This window comes from Eschrichtius robustus, chromosome 1 (assembly GCF_028021215.1).
Source record: "Eschrichtius robustus isolate mEscRob2 chromosome 1, mEscRob2.pri, whole genome shotgun sequence".
In the NCBI taxonomy this organism is placed as follows: Eukaryota; Metazoa; Chordata; class Mammalia; order Artiodactyla; family Eschrichtiidae; genus Eschrichtius; species Eschrichtius robustus.
This window is the reverse complement of record NC_090824.1, coordinates 45,341,196-45,352,484: the sequence shown is the minus strand read 5'-3', so window position 1 is coordinate 45,352,484 and position 11,289 is coordinate 45,341,196.

Below are 11,289 nucleotides of genomic sequence, written 5' to 3'. Positions count from 1 at the left end.
CAAGAATCTGAAATCTGGAACTCAACCTTTACCACTGAGTTTAAGAGGAATATATTTAATTGACATAAAGTATAATTCAGCCCTTTTCTCTCTCTGTTCTGCATGCTGCCAAAGTTTGGACCTTGTGAAAATTTGTCCATTTATGATGCCTGAAAAATCCTCTCATTACTCCTTTCTGTGCCCTCTGATGCTCTTGTTGGGCTCCCAGGGGCTGTCTTTTTCTTTCATGATCAAATAAATGAACTCCGTCCTAGATGTTTATGAATCACAATTGCAGAATTCTTGTTGACTTGTCTATTTTCTCCCTTCTCTGAGTTTATCTTTTATTTCCAGTGGAAACATCACTCCCAGCCTCTTCTGGAGGCTCTTTATTTCCAACAGCCCACAGAACCTTTCCTGTGTGGCATTATGCTAAAGGTATGGATTGGAGTTAAGACACACTCAATTTGGACCTATAAAACTATCAAGTATCAGGGCAATTTATTCAACATGGCAATTTATTTAACATTTTTCTGCTCAGTTTTCTCATCTGTTAACTGGGAACAGTGATCCTACCTCGCAGGGATGAATGTTTGTGTCCCCCTAATATTCATATGTTGAAACCCTACCCTTATACCCCAACGTGATGGTATTGGGAGGTAGTTAGGATTAGATGAGGTCATGAGGATGGAGCTAATCTCATGAATGGGATTAGTGTTCTTACATGACTCACGAGAGAGCTTGCTTCTCTCTGCTCTCTTCCATTAAGGATGTAACTAGAAGTCTGCCACCAGACAGAGGGCTTTCACCAGAACTCAACCACACTGGAACCCTCATTTCAAACTTCCAGGCTTCAGAACTGTGAGAACTAAATTTTTGTTGTTTATAACCTACCCATTCTATGGTGTTTCTGTTAAAGCAGCACAAACAGACTGAGTCTAAGACAGTAATAATAGTAAGGTTAGAATGAAAGTAAGTGCTTAGAACTCAGTAAACATGCAGTGCATGCTGATTGTTATTATTATCATAATTCCCATTCCCAAAGCCAAGACAAATAGATCTTCAAATTTTTTATTCTAATCTCCATTGATTATCTATTGATCTTATTCATTTGGGGGAAGGACACATTTTTATTTTTATTTGTTTTTATTTTTAATTTAATTTTATTTTTGGCTGCACTGTGCGGCATGGGGGATCTTTGTTTCCCAACCAGGGATTGAACCCATGGCCCCTGCAATGGAAGCGCAGATTCTTTTTTTTTTTTAAGATTTATTTATTATTTATTTATTTTTGGCTGCATTGGGTCTTAGTTGCGGCACGCAGGCTCTTCGTTGTGGTGTGCGGGCTTCTCTCTAGTTGTGGCGTGCAGGCTCCAGGGTGTGTGGGCTCTGTAGTTTGCAGCACGCAGGCTCTAGTTGAGGCACGCAAGCTCAGTAGTTGTGGCACGCAGGCTTAGTTGCCCCACGCATGTGGGATCTTAGTTCCCTGACCAGAGGTGGAACCCGCGTCCCCCGCATTGTAAAGCAGATTCTTTACCACTGGACCACCAGGGAAGTCCCAAGGGCAGGTTTTTAGGTTTTAATATTTAAATACCCAGTGAGATATCTGGGAGCATAAACTGGGAACATGATGGTGATGATGGCTTGTGTCTCTAATTGCCTTTAATGTACTCATAGCCTTCCTGGATCCTGTATCGGGTCCTTGTGAAATATCTTAGCTATTAGTATGGCAATGTCTCTTGCTTTCAGGATCCTCAACAGTGAGTTGATATTTAAACCTTAGAAGGCCAGATGAGACCATTTTCTCTGTGATTTTTTCACAGATGTGCATAAGGCAGTTCTTCTCACACTTTCAGCCTCATTTGACCCCTTATCAGTGTTTGGCATATTTGTGAACTGAAAATTTTAGGTGAAAATTTTAAAAGATTGCTCACTAGTAAAAAAGTAATATTCAAAATTTATGATGATCATTTCAGATTTTTAAGGATTGTATGCAATTTTTGTCAAGCCAGGGTCATAATGGATAACTTGAGTTATAGGTCACATTGGTTTCTTTTCTTACTATTTATTTCTAACTCAGTTAGAAAACCCAAACTCACAACGATAGGTGGCTAATAGCGGCAAGTGTTGGTTTTTCTTTCAGATAATCCTCGCTATTAGTTGGATAGATGTGGACCCCAGTTTACAAACATCAACACCCCCCATCCCACAGCCATTTGCAGTAATCCTCTGCTACTCCTCTCATTAAGAGGTGAAATCTCCTCCATCCTCTACATAGTTTTCCCCTTCGAAATGCTCCTTTTTGGAATGCAGCCTTCTCGCTCTAAGAATGTTCAAGCCGGCCATGTTGAGGAGAACCTAGGTGTCCCAGAGACAGCCCCGGTCATGCTCCCAGCCAACAGCGAGAACCGACTGCCAGCTATGTGAATAAGCCCATTCTCAGATAGAGTTATCCCCTGCCTGCCTCTCAAAATTTCGCTTTACGTCGCTTCGCTTTTACGAAAGACGTACGCTTAGTACTCACTTGTTTCCTCTAACCCAAAGAAATCCAAAGGGGATTTTGCTTTTAGGGAAAAAGGTGAAAAGTTAAACTAGTGTTCAGCCTTTATTTTGCGGCAGCCCTATACAGGTAGCGTGCACCCTGAGCAGCAAGTGGGGCACCAGCAAGCTCTCTCCCTGGGAACTACGCTCAGCATGTCAGCATCGAGCCTCCATATCTTTGAACTGTGTCTGCGCATTCTTTAGCAAGATGTGTCCTAAAGTAATTGCTTTTTTCTTTATGCCATTTTGGCTTACGAAAGGTTTCATAGGAACGCTTTGCTTTCTGATAGTGGGGAAACCTGCAGCCCAGCCCCTAGTCAGGCCATCCCAGGCAACACCAAACAGCTCGGAGGCAAGCTGTCCCTGCTGAGCCCTGTCCAAATTGCAGAATTGTAAACAAATATGTGATTATTGTTGTTTTAGGCCACTAAGGTTGGGGGCTATCTGTTATACAGAAGTAGAAAACTATTTTAGGGCTCCATCAGATGCCAGAACTGCAACATATCACACTCCACCATTGAAGTTTGAACGTGTTCATTTAGGGGAGGTGAGGTAAATGGATTCTTAATTCATTCTTTGGTCACCGTAGACTCTGGAAGTGATTGATTCACTGTTGCAGCTTTTGAATGTGATTTAAAATAGGCTGAATAATACATCATTGGTTTATCTCCCAGATATCTGAAGAATCATCAGGAGTTAGTGAAAATTTAAGGTCTTGGTGATTGAGCCAATGGTACACAATGCAGTTTTCTGAAGAAATCCTGATATTTTACCTGCAACATTAAAAATCTAGATAATTGGTGCTTGAAGTTAGCTTCAGGTCAGTTTCAGATACAGTTTATGCTCCTGAGATTTCCTTGGATGCCACATCCTGAACCCTTAGCTATTTATTCTACCTTAGCCACAACCAAAGCCACCCAACTCCACTGCAGCCCACGTGGTTCTGCTCCCTGGGTCAGACCAACCTCTCACTGGGAGGGCTGGGTCACCCCCCTTGCTGTGATCCTTCATCCAGACCAACCATCCCTGTGCCTGGGAGTTCTGGCGCCTCCTGTCACTCCTGGACCTGGACAAATACCATACCACAGGGCATGGGGATCTACCTTCCCAGAGGTCACACAGGGGCTTGTATTAATCAGGGTTCTCCAGAGAAACAGAAACAACAGGGTGTGTGTGTGTGTGTGTGTGTGTGTGTGTGCGTGGGTATGTGTAAAACTGCCTACTATTCTCTCTGAATAAAATACAATGTGAATTGGTATTCAGGTGCAGCCTCTTTTATTTAAATATCATTCTTGTTACATACCTGTCTGGTGCTTTGTCAGTGCTGATCTCAACACACTTATGTCCTGTTAAGATTATGACTCGCAGAACTTTGACCAAATGAATGATTAGCATGGGTTTTCAGGGATAAGGAGAACAAAAAGTCACCCAGAACTTCTCATGCACATATTATATCACAATATGCCAAGGGCTGATTTATACCCCGATTCTCATCAGCGATTTCCTCCTACTCTGAAGTACTAGTATCCACAACGGATAGTAACTGCTCTTCCACCATGTGTGCCTTTGTTAGTAGCGTCTACAATAGAGTCATTCATTAAAGGATTTGCCAATAGCTTTTTCAGTCTGCTCTCTGAATATGATTCTTATCATTTGCTTTGCAACTATTGTTCAGCAATGCCATGGCATGCACCTACTTTTAATGACTCATAAGAATGAACATAGGCATTGTTTTAATCTAGCAGCAAATTTTATTGTTTTCATATTGGAGAACATTATTTTCTGTTTGTTTTGGAATAGGACAGATGATTGGTTCATCTGAGTGGTCATGATGCTTTGTTTGAACATTACACAAAGGATTCAGTGTTACTATTTGACAAAATTTGAAGGAGGCAACATGCTGAGAACTAGAGAATAAACTGATGAATGACTATCATTCAATTTCAGAGATTTATCTTATTTCCTGTCTATACTTTCTGTCTTTGGTTACTTGTAGGAAATCAGTATACTCACGATTCACTTGTCCCAGCATGACTAGACTCACATTCTCTGTTTTAGATGCCTGGTCATTTTTTACATTTATTTGGTTGTTCTCAATTATAGCATTTATATTATTATTTTCATTACTATATTTACTCTTCAATGAACCATTTTTATTTTATTTATTTATTTAGCCACACTGTGCGGCTTGCAGGATCTCAGTTCCCCGACCAGGGATTGAACCCGGGCCACGAAAGTGAAAGCCCTGAATCCTAACCACTAGGCCACCAAAGAACTCCCTCAATGAACCATTTTTAAACTATTGTTGCCTTGGACATAAAATATTACAGAGAGTAATGTCAAAAGTGCAAACTCAGCAAATATAAACACTATTAAATGATATGAAAATACGTTCTCTGAGATAAATTATAGCATATTAATTTAATGTAAGCTGAAGGATTGAAGTAGTCCTTGTAACATTTTTACAACTTTAAGAATGGAATAATTACCATACATGAAATGAGATTTGTGGGAAAATCCTATGTAGTTATATTAATACATCTCACATTTTTTGATGTATGTGCAACAGTTTATTAGGCTTTGCTTGAGGCTTTATGGTATGATGTTTCAGATACCCAAAGTTCTAAGACAGACCACCATGTGGAGACTTTAAAGTAGGTGTTCAAGAATCAATAGAACCTTCTACAATGATGGAAATGTTCTACATCTGTGCTTTCCAAATGTTAACCACTAGCCATCAAGTGGCTATTGAGCACTTGGCATATATCTACCATGACTGAATTTTTAATTTTATGTAATTTTGATTTATTTATTTTTATTTTTTTGGCTGCGCCACATGGCTTGTGGGATCTTAGTTCCCCAACTAGGGATTGAACTCACGCCCTCGACGGTGAAAGTGCAGAGTCCTAACCACTGGACCGCCAGGGAATTCTCAACTTTGATTAATTTAAATTTAAACATGGAGGACCACACAGAGTTAAGTGGCTCTTAAATCCTTCGCCCACACTGAGAGCATAGACGGGTTGAGAGAGAAAGGATTGGAGAGAGCTATGATATGGATTCCCTAACTGCCACCAAAGAGTAGAGCTGGTGGGTGGGTGCTCCTCACTCAAGCCTAGTGAAACGGGCTCTGTTCCAGAAATCTAAAGGATGAGAGTGGGCTAGCTAGCTGCTGACATGCAAATAAAATTTAGTGGCGCTAAGACTGCCTAAATGTTTCCCAAGACCTAGATGTGAGAGAGAGGTGAGGGTACCTATCCACACATACTGTCTGATAGGGTTTCCTGGTTGGGTGGGTGATGAGGGCCTAGCAGAGACTCTGAAAAAAGTCACCAGGTTCCCATGGGCTACAGAAGGAGTAAGACAGACAGACCAGACAGACGTGAGATATGATTGCTCAGATCAAGGAAGCTACAAGTGAAAGATCTCTGATTGGGACTTCTCTGAAGAAACCATGGAAGTTACCCACAAAAGGAAAGAGTCAGCTTTAAACATCTGCCAGGACAAAGTCTTCAAGGCCATTTTAGGTTATTCATATGAGAAGTTTCCTGGCGTCCTTACTTCTTCCTCCTGCTCACCCCCCTCTCTGCCTAGGGGGTCAGCAACCATGGTTACAAGCAGGACAAGTGTAAGAGCCTAGACATTCCACTTCAACTAAAGGTGGTTTGCTGATGTCAAGTCATGGTAAGGATTTTTGTTTCTGAAAAGGGATCAGAAAAGTCGTGAGACTGCTTGAGTTCATTCAGAGGTAAAGGAAGAACTAGCTCCATCTAATAAATTTGAAGGGATTGTGAAAGGCAAAATTAAGTTGCTTTATGATTATAACTGATGAATCCGGCCTGTTCACTATACTAGATATTTATGTGAACAAAACTGTTGCATCACTTTTTCTTCTGAAATAAATCACCAGAAAACCACTCGATGAAAGGGTATATATTAGACATGGTTGGAGTCCCACCCAGATCCTCTTTACTGGGTTGTCCAACCCATCCTTCAGCTGCTGTGCACGTTGGTGGCAAACCACGCACAGCTGCACCTTTCCCCAGAGAATTGCTCTAGTCCAGAGAGAACTAGCTCATCCAGAGATGCCTGGGAGGTTGTTAGCCACTTACCCTCAGCCAACCAGTAACTGATTGATGTGGGGAACAAAGCTCCTTGCCTCAAGGGGAGACTAACTCTGTGATGCAAGACACATTCCAAAGCTCCCCATGGGATCACTGTGAAGCTAGACTCCAGTTGAACCTATGGTTTTGCTTAGCTTTTACTCCTGGCCTATCCGGTTACCCTTCTCCCTTGCAGGCTTCTCCAGAGAGCACTGCTCAATAAATGACTCACCAGTCCCATCTCAGGCTCTACTTCTAGGTAACCAGACCTAAGCCTTTAAAAGTTATTAATTGTGTTCATTCTTTTCATTGATTTGCCTACAAGTTCCCAGATTTATAAATTTTATTGTCCAGTAAAGTTTTTTTAAAAAATTAGGGGACCAACATTGTGTCACCAACTTTTAGTTTTGCAAATAAAAATTAAGGGGAAAAAAACCTCTCTATGACAGACACCATTGGTAGGATATTAAAATCTCATGCTCTTCTTCCTTGTTTTTAGAATTCCAATTTTGTTCAGGTATCTAGCAGCCAGGGGATTCAGGTAAATTGGGCTTCCCTTCTGCAGCAAGGGGTGAATGTTGATTAGTATAAGCCAATTATGTAATCCCAACTCCCTTGCCAATGATTTGTTTAGGAGTGAGCCTTGACTTAGTTTTAGCCAGTGAGATATAATGCAGGATTTCTGGGAAAGGTTTTTCTTACTCTTAAAAAGAGAGATACATGAAGAAAAAGTGCTCTTCATGGTAGGATTCAGGTTGTGGAGATGGAAGCTTGTACAATTTGGGGGCCCTTTTTAAGGAAAAAGGTATAAAATTGTCTTGCTTTTTCACAGTTTACAAAAATATATGACCAGGTGAATGCATTGCTAGGGTCCTCTCCAGGACCTTGTAAGGAGCCTGTCAAAGTGAAGGGTTCTAAAGCTTAAGCTTCTTTAGTTTCATGGTAAATCACCCCTGGCAGCCTTTCTTTTTTGGACATTGTTGTCTTCATGGGACAACTGGAACTGTTGCAGCCGTCTTGGGGCCATGAGGAAAGCCAGCTTAAGGGGACAAGCCAACACACAGCAGATGACAGTGCAAGGATGAAAGGAACCTTGTTGGAATCACAGCACATGACTTTCCTTGGAACCCCTTTAAGTGCAAGCTTCTTGTATGAAAAATGATAAATATCTTTATTGTTTAGCCACTTTTCAATCATTTGTAGGCAAAAGCATCCAAACGAAGACAACTACCATATACTCTCCATTGTTTCACACACATACACAAACACGTATACCCCTAAATATGTGGAAAGGAGATAATCTCAGAATATAGGATGGTCCTTTACATCAAATTAGCTTTATGGAAAACTTAATTCATTATCCTCGTTTTTCTAATTGGTTGTATACCCAATGAAAATTTCACCATGGTATTTGGGAAGCAGTTGCCTAGACCAGCGCTACACGAAGTGTGGTCTGTGGGCTAGGGCCAGTCCGTGAGCTGCTTGTTAACAGACTGTAATGAGATAAGTACTGAAGTTGAGAGTGGGAATTTAGAAACCTTCTATAGCAGTTAGAGATCTGACAGTAATTTTGTTACAATTAATGAACCAATATTGATACATTATTATTATTAATAAAGTCTATACTCAGATTTTCTTAGTTTTCACTGATGTCCTTTTCTATTCCAGAATCCCACCCAGGACACCATTTTACATTTAGTTGTCACAATGCCTTAGATTCCTCTTGGCTGCTTTTTTCTTTTTTTTTTAAATTTATTTATTTATTTATTTATTTTTGGCTGCATTGGGTCTTTGTTACTGCGTGCAGGCTTTCTCTAGTTGCGGAGAGCGGGGGCTACTCTTCGTTGCGGTGAGCGGCTTCTTATTGCAGTGGCTTCTCTTGTTGCAGAGCACGGGCTCTAGGCGCGCGGGCTTCAGTAGTTGTGGCACACGGGCTCAGTAGTTGTGACTCACGGGCTCTAGAGCGCAGGCTCAGTAGTTGTGGCACACGGGCTTAGCTGCTCCGCGGCATGTGGGATCTTCTGGACCAGGGCTCGAACCTGTGTCCCCTGCATTGGCAGGCGGATTCTTAACCACTGTGCCACCAGGGAAGCCCCCTCTTGGCTGTTTTTGATGGCCTTGACAGTTTTGAGGAGAACTGGTCAGATATGCTGTTCAGTGTCCCTTAATTGAGATTTGTCTAATTTTTCTCTTATGATTAGTATGTTTTTGTTTTTTAATTTCATTTTTCTAGCACAGTAATCCAATTTTATTGTGTTTTACAAAATTATTGGTCTGCAACAGATTAGAAAAAAACCTGGTCCCTCATCACAGGTAGTTTGAGCAGCACTGGTCTAAAGCACTACTGTTCCAGCCTCAGCATTTAAAATTCTCAAACAATTTCTCCTAATGAAACTACTGGTTTGCCTTTGGATACCATTCTGTTCTCTGAATCAAAGTGTTAGGGGTGGGGGTTCACAGTTTGAATCTTAAGAAAAGGTAAATTACCTTTTTAAAAGATTATTTTTTGGGCTATCTATAGTGTGTCAGCAGATGTTTGATGGCTTACAAAGCTTTTGAAAGAACACACACAAATAAACTCTCAACTATGATGAAGATGAAATATTTCTGAATCAAGATTGTAATACAGAAGAACATATCTTTATGTTCTTCATCAGGTATTGATCTAACTCAGTATTCTAACTCAGTATTTGATCTGTTTCTTTTACTTTAACCTTTGTATTCTATTGCTTTTGCTATAAGTTAAGAATTTTGCCTATAGCCTGAAATGTATAGGATAGACCATTCTCTAGGCTCTGACTTTTAAAGGTATAACACTTTTCCATTCACATAGAAAAAGTTGCAGATCAGAGAATAGCATTTGTCTTGTTGGAGGTTTACAGGAACATCATGACCTGACCTACGTGGACAGCAGCAAGAACAAAAGATTCTGAGACCAAGAAGTCTGCAAACAAAACCACATCCACTCCCCTTTTAGATTAAAACAAGCTTGAATTCTAACTCAGGTACGATGGTTCTTTGGGACACTAGTCCACCATCTTTTTGGTCTGTGGGCTTTCTGAATAAAGTCACTATTCCTTGCCCTGACACCTTGTCTCTCAATTTATTGGCTTGTTGTGCAGCAAGCAGTTCTGGGCAAGTGCAGCGAGCTTGGACTTGGTAAGAAGATCTTTACTCAAGGGGTTTCTACTCAGTGCTCTGTGGTGACCTAAATGGGAAGGAAATCCAAAAAAGAGGGGATATATGTATACAAATGGCTGATTCACTTTGCTGTACAGCAGAAAATAACACAACATTGTAAAGCAACTATACTCCAATTTAAAAAACCCACAAAAAATAAAAAAAATTAAAAAACATAACTATTTCCATCAGTTAAAAAAAAAGGAGATCTTTATTCAAAGGGTTTAAAAAAAAAAAAAAAGGAGATCTTTATTCAAAGGGTTTCATACAATTTAAGCCAGAAGCCCTAGACGTATCATACAAACTAGAATATAGTCATAGTGACTGTTCATCTACATTCGGCTTTGTTTTGCCTTGCCATTAGGTGTTTTGTTTTTGTTTTTCTTTCTCTTCTTTCTTCATTTCACTATAGCAAGCACCTTGAGCATTGATGGCCAAACTTTCTCCATTATATCACATTCCTCAGTAGGTTATCACTGTCATATTCATTTTTTTCATGGCTCCCCTGATATATTCATGTTGATGACATAAGGAGTCCGCTAAACCTTGCTGCTTTGGGGATTCTGTCTTTGATCCTCATGTCTAGAATCCTTGCTATAATCAGCCTGCTTTGGGCTTTGATGATAAAAGCTTCACATGGTATGTGTTTCCTCTCTGGAACTTGATTTTTCCAGTTGCAAGATGTGTTTTAAACAGTGTATATAAACCATTGTATGCCACTTCCTTTTTTTTTATTTTTGTAGTTCATGAAATTGTAGGCAGTGTTTTTTTTTCCTTTGTTTAATGTAACAGCCTTTAATTTTTGGATTAGATGTCCTTTTTGCTTTTGAAGCTTTTGACTTCATTTTGAAAAGCTGGTTCTGATTTCTTGCCTCACTCATTATGATGGACACAGCCACGAGCTTGAGTTCATTTTTGTTGGTTGTCCAGTAAGTCAACTGAGTAGCTATGGAAGTTTTTCAAAAACAGTTTGCCTTAAGGCTTTTGACTCTCATTTAAAAACTGTGGTAAGACTTTCCTTGCCCCACATCTTGACCTTTACATAACAGTTGCCAACACAGAAGGATGAAGAAAAGCACGCTTAAGACTATCTTTTCATTCATTCAGTGATGTTCACCTGTAAGATACTACTCCTGCCCCAGCATTGCTGGGCTTGCTTCAGAGGTAAACTGCTCCTGTTTATTGTGGGAAACGTGGGTATATTTTTAAATGTCCTGTCAGAGCCATTTTTTTCCTAAGTATGTTTCTTTAGAACCATTTTATTTTCTTGCTACAATTTTGTCTCTATTTGCCTCTGATCTGGAACTCTGACTTTCAGATGTCTGTTATGATTGGTTTCTTTATTTCCTTTCCTATCTCATTTTAAACAACTCAAGGAAAGACAAATTATATATTCTTCTGTAGGTCTGTTTAGCCAAATGTGATTTTGCCACAGCGTTGTCTGTTCATTTGCTCATTTATTTATCCGCATAGTCAAAACACGTTTG